At 33.0% G+C, this 15,569-nt stretch overlaps 1 protein-coding gene across 1 annotated transcript in view; it reads left to right on the top strand.

The window, feature by feature from the left end:
* Window positions 1–4,023: 4,023 nt before the first annotated feature.
* The window catches only part of LOC115889135 (probable nuclear hormone receptor HR3), a 363,768-nt gene continuing 352,222 nt past the window's right edge, over window positions 4,024–15,569 (top strand). Inside the window, exon 1 of the mRNA XM_030909073.1 lies at window positions 4,024–4,314. The gene's annotated coding sequence lies outside the window, so the exon portion shown is untranslated. The remainder of the gene's footprint in view (window positions 4,315–15,569) is intronic.

The following is a 15,569-nucleotide window of genomic DNA, read 5'->3' as shown; positions in this document are numbered from 1 at the left end:
CAAATATTTTCTGTATTTCATTACATATGGGATTTTCAACGATAAAATATCAGACAAAGATCATATTATGTGGCTTTGATAAAAATTTACTGTTGAAAGAGCTATATGTAATATAATACTGCGAATATCTGCGTAACCGTTAAAAATTTACAGAAACACTTTAAATAAAAAAAGTTCACTTTTTAATTCTGCATCTGACCGAAAAATAATATACAGAATGTTGCATTTAAAAAAATTGGGATATACCATTTTAAATATTCCGATTTTGGTGACGCCATCGCCATAAAAAATACCCTATATAGAATAATGTATATAGAACGATGTAAAATAATTAAAAAAAAAAATAAAATTAACTTTACCATAACTTTTTTGTGACACCCTATATATAACAAAATATTTTAGGATACGACCCTTTATAAACCTTGAAACATGAATAAAACTTTTTTCACATCTTCGACAAGAACGACGATATTGAACTTCCTCGCAATAATGGGCCACCCTGTATATTTACGGTGGTTTAAAGCTAGGTGTGGCACTTTTCTTCCCTCAAATATAAACTCAATATTTTGTCTATAATATTTTGAATATTGTTATATTACGACCACTTATAATAAAAAATAAATAAAATTAAAAAAAAAACATAAAAAATACAGTCCACTAATTTTATAATAGATTATGCTATTATAAAATTCTTCCATTTAAAAAATATGAATAATTTGCGAATTGAGACTTTAGATGTACAAAATATTTACTCTAAAATTGTTTCAAAAACCAATCTATATAAATTATCTTGTAAATTATTATTGGAATGAACATTTTATGGCCCTGACCAAACAATATTTTCATGCGCATATTTGAGACAACCTGTATATCTAAAAAACTATTTCTAAGATTTGCCCACATGCTAAAAAATAATAACATTTAATTAATTACATAATATCTCAGCTTCTAAAATAAACAAATACAATTAAATGTTTATTGATAATTACTATCAGCTTGCCGATTTACATCCGATGGAAATCTAAAAAAACTCAAAGAACAATTTTTTGAATTATTACTACAATTAATAGCAGCACACAGTAAGGCACTCATTTTTTGTAAATCCGTCTCTGTGCTGGGACGCAACGCTCGAACCTCACAGCTCGACGGACGGAATTCAACTGAAACGCTTTGCAAGCTGCCGATATTCGACAGCTTGCAAAAACTGGCAGAAAATATTTGCGAGAGTGCAACTACTCTTTTTCTTAAACTATGCTACTACTGCTACTATGACGTTCTTTTTCCCCATGTTTAAAAGTGTGAGATATTTTTTTGTTAAAACCGGTTTTGCTGTACCGGATGAATGCGGCTTTTTTTAACTTTACATCAATTATGTCTTTATGAAAAACATGATCTGCGTGCCATTTCATTAATTTTACAGGAGAGCATTGGACGGCTGGTGGTTATCAGCTTCTGGTGGCGTATTCTATATTTTTGCTATAGGCATATATTATAGGATTTAACAACTTATGCCTCTGTAGAGTTTATATTATATTGTGTAGGGACAGGTTACACCTACTATAATATTGGAAAATCCTAAAATTAAGAACTTGGCGCTTATTAAGTTTTTCTCTGGACACTTAATTTTTTTCCATGGGTACTTTCCTTGTACACACAACTTTGCAAGACACTTCTACATAAAACTACACAACAGTTATACAACGACTTCTACACAAAAAATAAGACTAGTGAGGTGACGAAGATCATCAGCTTCTACAAAATCATAAGCTTCAAGGTAACAGCGAAGATTTTCACAGTCTTTCAGAAAAGATGTAAGCAGGTCAAAGGAGCGGGGGGCTACTAGCATTTGGCGTGTTAAAAGGATATGTATAAAAAAAAACATGGTTTATGGATAGTCCGCTAAAATACTGAACTGTTCGCTCAGGCACTGGGCGGATAGAGATTTTTATTATTAGGGACAACAACCTAAACGTTTACTAGATAAGTTGAGGTTGGATTTTTTTGCGTTAGAACAGCGAAATTAAAGACAAGATTGTATTATCTTTGTTTATATTGCTTTTTTTTTATTAACTAAGAGTAGGTCCTAGGTGGGATCCTCCACTGTGGCCGCAAGGCCTCATTGTGGTTCAGTTCTACAAACTCTTTTAAAGCAAAATGGTATTAAAGTTCACCCTCAAGACCCAACCTTTTAACATAGGCTATTATGTTCGACGATGATATGTCTACTATGTATGATAGGTCTAGCATGGTTTTGCCAAGATTTCCTTCAAACCTGGTCCTGCTCCCAGCGGGGCAGGTACACATAACGTGCGATTTTGTCATCTTCCATACAAAGTCGGCAATCGGCGTCTTCCACCAGTCCCATCCTCTGCAGAGATGTGATCTCAGCCGGCAGTGGTCCGTGTATACTGCAGTAAGCGTACGCTTCATTCCTGGCGGCCTTTAAGAGTTCTCTTGTTCTGCGTTTGGATGGCTCTACTAGGACTTTCTTGACATGTTCAATTCCTGGGCTGTCATTCCATTCCCGAAACGTCGTACCTCTAACCCATTCACAGAGACTGTCTTATGTGAGATTTTTTGGAACGCTAAGTGTCGGTTCTGGACCCATGAATGGCGAACCTCCACCTGTTTTGACAGGGTTATATATTGTCTATATTCTGATTTATTTTTTCTGCTCTCATATGTATTTAATTGTCTGTATTTTGAGACATGTTTGATCATTTTTAAATTACTAACATTTATACAACGAAATAAATTGTGTTATTAAAATGTTATTTATAAAAAATATGTTGAACAACACAAGATTTATCTGCTCGACCATGACTTAATTGAGCCATATGTGGAGCAGATTTACTAAATGCATTTTGTCAATTTTTTAAGATTTTCAATCAAAGGTGGCATTGTAAACTACATACACAAAGTTACAATATTATGTCAGAAACGACGTTCTAAATTCATTTTATCCCATTCGAATTAAATGGCGAAAATACCTTAGACTTTCTATATGCTGTATGTCCATTGGTGGTAGACAAACAAACAGAAGTATGTCTTTTTGTGCTGTGAACATCCTGCTGTTTTTTTGTCATTACCAGATGAAGAATGTTTTTTTTCTGTACCTACAACTTCTCTATTTCTTGTGAATAATACTACTTAAAATAATGAATGGAACTACGACTGGAGACGATGTAGTAGGGATACGGACCGTGGTAGCTGATAGCATGAATAAAAAGAAATTTCACGTCTAAAGGACATTTAACAGTTTCTCTCAATTTTTTCAGATATCATCAAAACTAGATTTTTCACTTGTAGATATACTATTTTTATGATTTTTTATCCATTTTTTAAGTATACTAGTTTTTCGGTAAGTTTCTTGCAAAATGCGTAGCAGTTTTTCTTTGTTTGTCAAAATTGGAAAAAATGAATAAAATATATCTAGAAAGTCTGCTCCTCATATACTCTTTGAGTCTATAGTTATTATTGATCTTCTAGTTTGCCCAACATATTTTTGTTTGCAATCCATGAATGCATTTTTATAAATATCCTTTCTGACCTTCCTAGTAGAGGCGTTTTAGACGTTAGACAAATTGTGTTGCCTGTGCAAATATACGGATTGGAAGCAACCAATCTAGCAAAAGTACTTGCAAATAATGTCTTGGCAGAATCTTGAATGTTGGGTCATACTACGCTGTAAACTAAGAAAAAAACATAAGAGGACAAATTAGAGTTGCTGATATAATTCAAGAAGTGGCTAAGATGGAATGGCAACTGAGATGAAATTCATATAACCAGACTAGATGAAAACAATTGAAAAAGAAGAAAACTGGAGATGACGTCATGTCTCTTGGACTCGTCACTCCCGTGGCTCATCCTTCAAGGTGGTATCGGATACACACGGTCCTGTAAGCTAACTGCTCTCCTCTTGTACCGCTATGCAGGAACCCCGTTAGCCGACGACGACGACTACGTTGTGTGTGTGTGTGTCACTGACCCCTGCTGCTGGCTCCTCACCTGGTCGCGGCCGTTCAGTCACCGGCGCAACGCGCAACAACAGGTGCTCTCTTCTCTCGATCGGCCCTCGCGCTCTTATTTTTCTGCTATTTTTTCGCCCTGCTCTCCAACAACCACCACCCCGGTGCCGCGCCGCCCCTGCGTCTCTCTTGCGGAGACGTCGCTTCCTGGGGATTTCCCGACCGCCCCACGTGTGACTGACTGTTGTTTTCGGGTTCGCTGTTGCGACTACGATACGCGAGTTCTCCGATTCGAGTTTTGCAGGAGTTTGTTTGGATACGATTGTAGGGATTTTTTTACTGAAAGGTGAGTGAACGAATATTAGTTTTGGTACTTTTAAGTTTGGAATAAGAGATGTTTCTTGGTCAATGTCAATGTCGCTAACTGCTCGATACCATTTCATAATTAATATAAACATTGGTTCTTTAGTGGAAAGCTGCTGAATATTTTACCACCTAAACAGAACATATTTTTTCTGGAAAATGTTTATGGACACGAGCTTTTCTGTTGCTCTTATATATTTGTAAACAAATTTTTCCACGTACCCACAAAAAACGCGTTTCGGGGGTAATGTTTCTCCACCGTCACGGACAGGGTCAGACTGGTCCAGAGAGGTCCGGGTGGAAATTTTGTGCATTTTTTTGGAAAAACTTTTTTATTATTGACATTTTTAGAAAAATACATTCTTCATAAAAAAATTTGCTTGTTCTAAAATGGCTAATATTGTTTATACTTTTCCAAATTTTCATACCAAAAACAAGAAATCAGAAGGCTATGGTAGAAGGCTTCTATGGTAACAGCATTTCGATTTCATTCTTTGATAGATGGTTATTATTAATTTTGACATTTAGTTAGTTGTTAACATTTTCCAATAACTATTATCACTCTTTCCATAGAATTGAACTATATAAATTTGAACTAATAAAATGTGTGCTATCAAAGAATGAAAACGGCATTATATTACCATAGAAGCGGGTTTTGATTTTTAGGACTTTTTTTAACTTTTTTTAAATTTTCCTAAAAGGCTATGAAGATTTGGAAAAGTAAAAACGAGATTAACCATTTTAGAACAAGTAAATTTTTTTTATGAAAAATGCATTTTCTCAAAATGTCAATAATAAAAAAAAATCCTCTTATAAAGACAATCCGGGGACATACTGTATATTTACAATACTCTATTACTACCAAACTATGCTACTACAATATTACTTACGATAATTTCTCTCCTTCCAGAATAAAACCTTACAATATCTGATACCGGGTGCGTCTCAAAAATGGCTCACCCCTATAACTTTTTTATTTTTTCAGTTAAAAAACCGAGATTTGGTATATCAGTATATGACATAAATTGGGATTGATTAACGTATTCAATTGTTTTCGGTCACTTCCTGTTTCACCAGAAATGACTACAACTTTTGATTTTTAAATAGCACCCTCGGTATTTTTTTGTTTTATTCGATAGAAAATAACACTCTGAATAGAATGACATATCATATGTCAACTTTTGACATTTGCGCATATGGTTTATTTGAAATTATAACATACGATTCATAACGAAAAGTTAACTCAAATACCAAGTGTGTGGTTTCAAATTATTCGTAAATAATGCTTTTTCCAAATATGCAAATGAGCCACACTCGTTCCATTTGAAAAAATTGAGATATGATTGAAAAACAAACCAAACCAAACCAAACCAAACCAAACCGGTCAGAACAAGACACTAAAAACATTACACTATCAAATCTATTTTTCTATGGCTCCTTGGTTAAAAATTAGTGTTTTTAATATAGCCATTGCACTCTAGATTGAAATTTAAAATACCTTTTTATTAAGCGAAAATGTCAAAAGTTGACATATGATATGTCTTTCTATTCAGAATGTCATTGTCTATCGAATAAAGTAAATACATACTGAGAGTGCCATTTGAAAATCAAAAGTTGTAGTCATTTCTGGTGAAACAGGAAGCGACACGAACTGTAACAGGAAAACTATTGAATACGTCAATCAATCCTAATTTAGGTCACATACTAACATACGAAATCTCGTTTTTTATCTGAAAAAATAAAAGGTTATAAAGGCGAGCCACTTTTGAGACGCACCCGGTATTATAAACGCCACCGGTATTATAAACGCCACCGGTATTATAAACGCCAAATTTTATTTGGATGTATGGATGGATGTATACATTCATTTTTGTTACTCTTTCACGCAAATCTACTGAATGTATTTTAATCAAACTTTACAATAATATAGCTTATTGATCAGAATAACATATAGGCTATAAATTTATAAAGACATTATAAAAAAGATAAAAAGATACATACCAGGAGAGAAATAAAATATCACACTGTTGGATTAAATTATGTCAAACGACTATCTTTATTCATGGACACCAATTACAACTAGACACATGTAATAGGTACTTTCACGTATTGCCACTAGGTGCAATAATAAATCTTACACTTTATATAAATAAAATAATAAAAAATAATAAAATATAAAATTCGAATTTTATGCGGGAAAAACTAGTTTAATTATATTTTCATCTATAATTCTGATATGGTCTGATCCGTGAAGGTAAGATGCCTGCAGCATTTTGTCCCTTTAAACCCTTCGTACATCATCCTCCAGGAGACATACAACGTACATCGGCTAAGCCACCAGCAACCTAATTTAGAAATCAAGGTGGCAAATGCAATGTTCATTGAATTGCTTATATCCGATTAGTATTACAGTTACAGTTCGAAAACTACATTTCGATATTGTAAAAAATGTCATTATATCTTATTGAGGTATTGCATTATTTCTTGCTAAATTGTATCTGCTTGTTTTATCCTAATACTTCTTTAAATAAATTTTGTAGGACGATGTCTTATATCTAATAATGAGCTAGTGGCTTAATAACCAATTTTTTCTTCATATAATTTCATCTATAACATAACAATATATGCAAATGTAAAATTGTGCACTTTTACAGAATATTTTTTGATAACGTATCGTTGATTTTTAACAATATGAATATAATATCTTGCTGTAAAATATTATAGTTACACTAAATTGTAATGGAAATTATCCTGTCAAGGCAAAACAGTTACAATTTGTTCATATATCTTTTTTCATAAATAAAGGGTATTCCAATAAGAGGTTTCGGATGTTGATAACGAATAAAATAAAAGTTTCATAACATACCTAAAAGTTATTTATGGTAGTGCGTAGCTGGACAGTGTATAAAAATCATTGGATATCATTGGACCGTATATTTTTGACATATGGATATAAAGAATATGTGGTTCCAAAAAGATGGTGCGATATGTCACACAACAGGTGAAACAATGAATTTATTGCGTATACAGTTTGGAGGGAGGCTTATCTCCAGGAATGGGAAGGTAAATTGGCCACCAAAGTCATGCGACTTACCGCAGCTAGATTATTTTTTGTGGGGCTATGTGAAAAGCAAAGCTTACGCAAACAATCCGTGAACCATTCTACAATTGAAAGAAGAAATTAGGCGAATAATTCGTAACATAACTCCAGAAATGTGCTCAGCAGTAATGGAAAATTTCAACAAAAAAGTTGATCATATGGAGTGACAATTGCATTGGTCAAAATAAAAATAAAATAATGCTCTTTTTGCTAATATATTTGGTGGCTATGGGAGTATATGGTATATGAGCAAGTTGAACAAAAATTCTTAGTTTCTGGTCACATACCTCCCTTGTGATCGTGACTTCGCTCAAATCGAAAAGCAAAAAAGAGTAACAAAAGCTTTCACACCTGATAATATAATAGATATGATAAAGAATGCATGTCACAAGAATCCTTTTAAGGCTTTTACGATGCAATCTGAGGACTGTAAAGACATTCAGAAACTTGCCGACGAAATGCTGAACACAACGAAGTTAAAAATATCTCAGGTTTCCTGGATTATGGTTAATAAGGAAAATCGAAAGATGGTGAAAATTAAGAAATATTTCAGTGAGCTAGAAGCATGGACTGAGTGTAATGTTTTCAATCAGGGAAAAAGGATACAGGATATTTTAGGAAATCCCCCTCTCCTAGAATGCAAGAATCGAATCTCTGCTGAAAAACTTAAAAATTTTGAAGATATGCTAGACTACCTTTAAAATATTTAAGGTATTGGGAAACTTTGATTGATGATACCAAGAAATCAAAATAAGTGGCAACTTAATCTACGTTCGTGTTCAGTTTTATTTTTTTGGATGTATATTTAGTTGGAACATAGACGCTTTTGCATCTATGTTAATTTTGAACTTAGACTGTTTCTTTGTTTTATGAATTTGGTAATTTTTTGTAAAAAAACTTTTCTACTTTTTAAAGTTTTTTAAAATGTTTTATGCTTCAAAGACTTAATAGTGATTATTAAAGTACTTTTCATCGCAATATACTTGTTTTTTTATTTATTATAACAAAAACCTTAGTAACTAAAAAATTACTTTTTGGTACTTAGACGCTTTTGAATTACCACGCTTCAATTTTTAAAATTTCATGCCTCTCGCGTTGTCTGTCGGCATTTTAGCGACTAGAAAAATGTCTGCCAACAATTTTCCACGTTTCTTAATAATAAATAAAAGCTATTTTCGCAATTATAACTCATGTATCTTATAATATTTTTAGTGTCAAAATGTCACACGCCCCCGCTTTAAGCCCCGGGATCGCGCTGGCAGACATGGCTATTTCATAATGGCTACACAAAAGGATACTTCATAGAAAAAATTAGCCATGTAACGATGATAAGGTTTTTTATGTAGCCAGCTCTTAGACTATTATTGGAATACCCTTTATATATTAATTTAATAAAAATACAGTAAGTTCCTGACAACAATCAATTTCCATTTCACAATTAAAATTAGACAATAACAAAAAATCAAACGTGTTAAAATATTTCCGACTAGCGAAAAATGGATTCCGCAATTTCAGCTAAAATTAATGAAGAAAAAGTATAATGAAAGCAGTTTGTTAGTCATTCTTGGATATTCGATTTGATTCTACTTAATAACATATTTATTTACTTTATATCATTTCATATTTAATTTTTTAATATCTTATAGTAATCAACAATTTATTATAAATATACAGACAAACTTTCTCAAATTAATATTCAATAGATTTTCTATTATTTAACATTTTTTTTAATAATGCACAGTATTTTTTCTCATTAAATTCTTTAATGAAATAACAATCAATAAATCAGAATACAATTTTTTTTGTGTGATGGCCCCAAAGACATAGCAAAAATTACAATCTGGTCAGCAAATTACCAATAAGTAATCTTAATCTAACTTATCGCGTCCCTGGTGTCGGCACTTTGTTAGCACTCAAATATGTCGCAACTATAGTAACTTTTACTCTCAAAACTTCGTTCGAATCGCTAAATGCGCTTTGAAGAAAATTATTATAAATGGGGAAAAAATTAAAACCCCCTTAAAACAAGGCAGAATTGGATCTATCTTGATATAAAAAATAAATCTTATTTTTACTGTGAGGAATCTCTTCACGAGAACTGGCACATGTTTTTTGAAACACCCTGTATATTCAATTTGGTTATTCGAGAAATTTATATGAACAGATTTTTCTGCGTTTAGCTTGATCTTCCAGTTATTGGTCCGTAATGGATATCAAATTTAAATTTACTATTTAAAATAAAAAAAATCTTGTCATAATATAACTGCTATTTTGTAAAATTTTCAGCTTTCAAAAATAATGAAAAACTGACTCTCTCCTTATCGGTTTCGGGGCCTATACTCCATCATCAGACGAGCTAACTAATTTTCCCAGTTTTTATTCCCACTGTTATTTTCAGTTTTTCATCATTTTTGAAAACTGAAAATTTTACAAAATAGCAGTTAGGTATATGGCAAGAAATATTTTTATTTTATATAATACATATTGATAGTGATGTAAAATTACCGGTAATTTATGAATCGGTCATATTACCGGTAATATTACGGTAATATTTGGTAATTATATACAGAGAAGACCAGGCTACTAGTAACATAGCAAGTTGCCGGACGAATTTACGTTTACCCGTTTTGCGTTGGCTGGTCAGGCAGTACGCAGTTGCAGTTTTGCCTGGACGGGTCGGTCGTGACAGACTCGGAATACGACGCGAGGAGTGCCGAGTATTTATTATTTTCATTTTAAGTGTTTACCTTCACTTAAGGTAACATTTAAAATGTAAATACTTAAATATTTATTATTTGAGTGTGTTTACAAGCCAAAACTATAAATAAATAAATTCTCTAAACCCAAAAAAAATCTAAAATATTACTCTAAATAAAAAAAGTTATAACAAGTGTTCAAAAAGACCATCTTCTTGTGCTAGACAGAAGCCTAGGCGGTCGTAAAATCCCCGTCTGACATTGGCTAACATATTAGCGCTAATAGTTTGGAAAGCTTCTCGTATTTTTACTTAAAGCTCATCCAGATTAGTAGCCCTATTATGACCATACACTTTGGATTTTACATAACCCCACAAAAATAAATCATTGGGAGAAAGATCTGGTGATCTAGCGGGCCACAAAATAGTTCCATATCCACTAATTAAACGGTTGGGAAAAGTATTGTTCAAATATTCTTGAACAATACGGGCATTGTGGGCAGGACAACCACCTCAGCCATTTGATTACTTGAAAACGTGGGATTTTGATCCGCGGTAGCACAAATGAACACTTGCTTTAACTCCTGTTCTTCATTAATCAACACATCAGGCTTTTTGTGTTTTTGTGGGAACACGCACCCGCATGTGTTTCAAAATTATTAATAACTCTTGATACAGTAGGTAAAGATGGAATTGGCCTGTTTACAAAAGTTTGTGGAAAAATTGTTTGTATGTCCCGATAAGACCTCTTCTGGAAATACCATTTTACAATTTGAATTTTCTCACGAACTTCGTAAACATCCATTATTTTACTTAAAAAATAAATCTTGTCATATGGTTCTTCTTTCCCTTTCGTTAATTGAGTCAAATCTATTACTTTGAAATCGATATCTTCTATTTCTTTCTCAGCGGTTTTTTTTTGGTTGCGGCTGTTTACGATGGTAACTTTAAATTGTCTATAGTTAACTTAGTTATTTTAGAGCTGGAGCAAATTTCTGCCCACCAGACACGTCCGGATGTTTTTCGCTAAAAAGGACGAATTTTTTAGCAAAAATATTTCCTCTAATTTTGTATTGGACCATTCAATGCTTCCATAATGAGATCTACTTTGGATGATGCCTTGGAGTTTCATCGATGAACTCCATTGTATTCAATTTTCAGCTTCAGTTAAATTTTTGCCGTTTCGCCGTTTCGCCGTTTCGCGGTTTCAACGTAGATTTGGTTATAATAGGTAGGCAGAGAGATGGGCGTCTTTAGCATTTACTTGCCCGTTTTTTCCAAAATTGCACACATTTTCTTGTTTTCCGACCTAGCAACGGATGAATCTGATATTTTGCTACATAATATAGACCTTATTTCAAAAAGACAGGCAAAAACTTTTGAGATTGTTGGTCCGTTAGCTTCAAAAATCGTTATCCATTTAGAGACTGGCTTAAAAAAGTCGTATGTTGCTTGTATTTGTAGGCAAAATTCGTTTCGAAGCAGAAGGCTTACTATGTTTGGCGAAAGAATAGCAGAAATATTTTTATGTTAATTTAGTTCATAGGGTGTTTAGTGTCCAAAAAGTTTTTTAAACAAGAAACAAAGCAGCCTCGTCTTGTTTTTACCAAAAAACAAGGAAAAGAGTAGAGTGTGAAAAAAAACAATATTTCCAATGTTACCGATCTTGTAGTAATATTACGTAATATTACCAAAATTACCGGTAATAATTACCCTACTACATATTTATACCGTAAGAAACCTTCACTTTTTATGTAAATTTACTTGATATTAAATATTAAAAAAATATAAATTTCATTAAACAGCAATGGAAAAAAGTTGAATTAAGGCAATAAAGCAATTTTTTCAACGAACAATAAATTTAATCTTCCCATGGTTTTTTTTTCGATAATCGCTAAACTAACACAAAAAATATTTCAAGACTATAATTGGTGGGAATGACCTCTTCTTACTACAAAAAATGAATATTTATTTCGAACACGAGTTGCTTTTAAGCGATCCAGAAGAAAGCAAGCAATTTGCAAAGGAAATTTCAGGGTTCACGAAAAAGACATTGACCTTAAGTCGCGTGAAATATCTTTAGATATCTGGAATTGCTGGCGACCGTTTTACAAAATTAAATGGCGCTTTTATTATGTAAAAAGGTCAAAAGCACGTAACTTTTCTTTTCAAATTTGTTTTTTTCTCTTTGTTTTTAACCCTTTTTAGAACTACTTACTCAATTAATAGCGTTTTTATTTAAAACTATATCTAAAAAGAACCATTGTTTTAGTCATAACTCGAACATAAAGAGCTCAGAAAACACAAAGTTTTAACTTTATCTCCTAGACCCTTTTGATGTGTGTATTTGTAACTATTATACTACAATATAAACATTCTGTAGACTCTCTAAAAACCGTTAGGGAGGTATTATCATGACTGTACGCATCAAGATTAGTTTGCGCAGTTTGCTATACGCTGTATTTTATAGCAAAAAGAAATTGCTTTGGCTTCTTTGTAATACAGATATGAGATATAAAGTATTCGTCATCATATAAGATACCAAATACTAACATACTAGTCAAGTCCACGTGGACTCTGCTGCTTCTATTTAGGTAGCGATTTATAAAATATATTGCTGCTTATTTAATTGTTTTTGTAGATGTACTTTACTAATTATTACCTATGTATATTTTTTACTTTACGGCATTCAATCATATGGACCAAATCAGTGTCAGATCAAAAAATATAATATTCGTATTAGGTCTGACGAAATATCTAAGCAATCTTTGCAAGTTGCAGTTACGCCACAATCTATGCAAAGTCCAATCACTCCTGAATTTATGTTCTAGATCACCAAAAGTCTGTGAAGCGTTTATTTAAAATTAACAGTAACATCACCAACTTCATCATGCACAACCTGATGGAACTCTTATAATTCCACTAAAGACCTTTTATCTGTGCAGGTCCATTTTAATGAAACAATATAAACATTGTAACTAACCCCTTTTAAAGAACGTCTTTTAAAGAAAATAAAATACACATTTTTAAGTGAATATGCAGCTTGTTCCAAGCCAATAGCAGAAGTCATACCAAGTCTGAACGGCGATAAAGACACATATTATGGTTGTCTAAAACATTGCGGCACTCGACGTCATTGAAGAAGATATAAACAGACGTTTTAAAAAGTTTTTGCAATTAGACCCTGCAGTCAATGATGGAATATTAGCTTCCGTGTCACGTCCATTTTTTGTCCTTTAATAATAATGAAATGGGTCTAAAAATAATTTAAAGAATATATCAAAGATCTTGTTGGACCATTTAAACAACAATGGAGAATACGTAAACAGACGAATCTTTGATGTGTGTATTTGTAACTATTATACTACAATATAAACATTCTGTAGACTCTCTAAAAACCGTTAGGAAGGTATTATCATGACTGTACGCATCAAGATTAGTTTGCGCAGTTTGCTATACGCTGTATTTTATATCAAAAAGAAAATATTATTTCTGCAACATAACATTCCATCAGGAAACCTACCTAATCTTTGTCGAAATCGTCATGTACTTTATAAGAAGAAAACGTGATATATTTTATCTGTAAATGTTATTTATGACTTCTCGAGGGTATTTGATTATACTAGGTATATGCTAAGGGTTATAACTATTCTTCGATCTTTCCAAAGAAATAGATCAGCAATAAAAGGTTTAAAATTACTTCTTCGCTACATCGGTACAATCAAAATCAGCAACCACCGATGATGGTATCACCTATTTTTATCAAATTCTGGGAAGGTGATCTTCATTGTTTTTAGTCAACATTTTTGTGATGTATCGGATTATATAATATTTGAATGGCGCGGCACTGACTGGGTGACAAGCAAAGCATTCAGTATCGAACACGCGTGTTGCTCACGCGTACAATCAAAATCAGCAACCACCGATGATGGTATCACCTATTTTTAGTAAATTCTGGGAAAGTGATCTTCACTGTTTTTAGTCAACATTTTTGTGATGTATCGGATTATATAATATTTGAATGGCGCGGCACTGACTGGGTGAGAAGCAAATCATTCAGTATCGAACACGCGTGCTGCGTGTATCGCTAACTTTGTTTTATTTATATCCTTTTAATATCCTGTAAGTGATTATAGCAGACACTACAACATTGTTAAGAAATGCTTGAGTTTTTGCTTGCAAATGCTTGCAGTAATCAGCTATCCAACTTTACATAAATATTATGAAAAGTCCGCGTGTCAGCTATATACTGCGCATATTTCTCTGCACCTACACATAAGTGTAGTTATAACCACAGTCTGTTCATATCCAGAGAGGTGACTTATTTCAGGTACAAGTATTTGAAATACAGATTATCATTTTCAGTTTATTCAACCATTTCCAATTATGGTGTAGACTCCCTTAAATACTCTCTTTGTAGTTGGGTCCATTGTTGTCTATTGTTGATTATGCTGGCCCAAGTTATATCTGCTAATTTCCTAATATCATAGCCACATCTCAGGTTCGGTCTTCTTCTAGGTCTCTTAAGTCCTCGTGGGTACCATGCAATTTTTGTGGTCCATCTGTTATCCGTTCTTCTTAGCAGGTGTCCTGTCCATTGCCATTTGAGGGATTTGACTCTGTGGATAGCATCTATTACCTGGGTCTTTTGTCGTATCCACTCTATCATTTTACGGTCTCTCTTGGTTATATCCAGCATATTGCGTTTCATTGAACGTTGTACGACCTGCAGTTTCCTTATGAGGTCCATTTTAAGTGTCTATGTTTCACATACATAGGTGATGACTGGGAGTACACCTTTGTCGAATGTTTTCTTCTTTAGATAGAGTGGCATTCTAGATTGAATATGATTGAGTTTCTTCTAAAAGTACTCTATGCTAACTTAATTCTTCTAATGATTTCTGGTAGTAGAGATCCCGAGCTGTGTGTTAGTTGTCCCAAATATAGATATTCTTCTACTATTTCAGTGTTGTGTTATTTATTAGAATGTCTTTTCTTTCTACTAATTCGTTGTACATTCGATGTACATTTAGTTTTTGCTAAATTCATTTTGAGACCCACTTTATTGCTGGCTGTATATAGTTCATTAATTTGTGCATGTATAGTTCTTCAAGACTATTGACAATTACGACTATGTCATCAGCAAATGTTAGATGATTTAGATATTCTCTAACCCTAAGTCTCCCTGTCGTACTCCTTTGCCAGTTGGGAACTATGGGGCTGTTTTATATACCATTACTCTTGCTTTGGCTTCTTTGTAATACAGATATGAGATACAAAATACTCGTCATCATATAAGATACCAAATACTCACATACTAGTCAAGTCCACGTGGACTCTGCTGCTTCTATTTAGGTAGCGATTTATAAAATATATTGTTGTTTATTTAATTGTTTTTGTATTAGTTTTGTAGATGTACTTTACTAATTATTACCTATGTATA

The sequence above is a fragment of the Sitophilus oryzae genome, unplaced genomic scaffold (assembly GCF_002938485.1).
Source record: "Sitophilus oryzae breed Bouriz unplaced genomic scaffold, Soryzae_2.0 scaffold_810_pilon_pilon, whole genome shotgun sequence".
NCBI classification, from domain to species: Eukaryota; Metazoa; Arthropoda; class Insecta; order Coleoptera; family Curculionidae; genus Sitophilus; species Sitophilus oryzae.
This window is presented reverse-complemented; position numbering and strand designations above follow the sequence as displayed.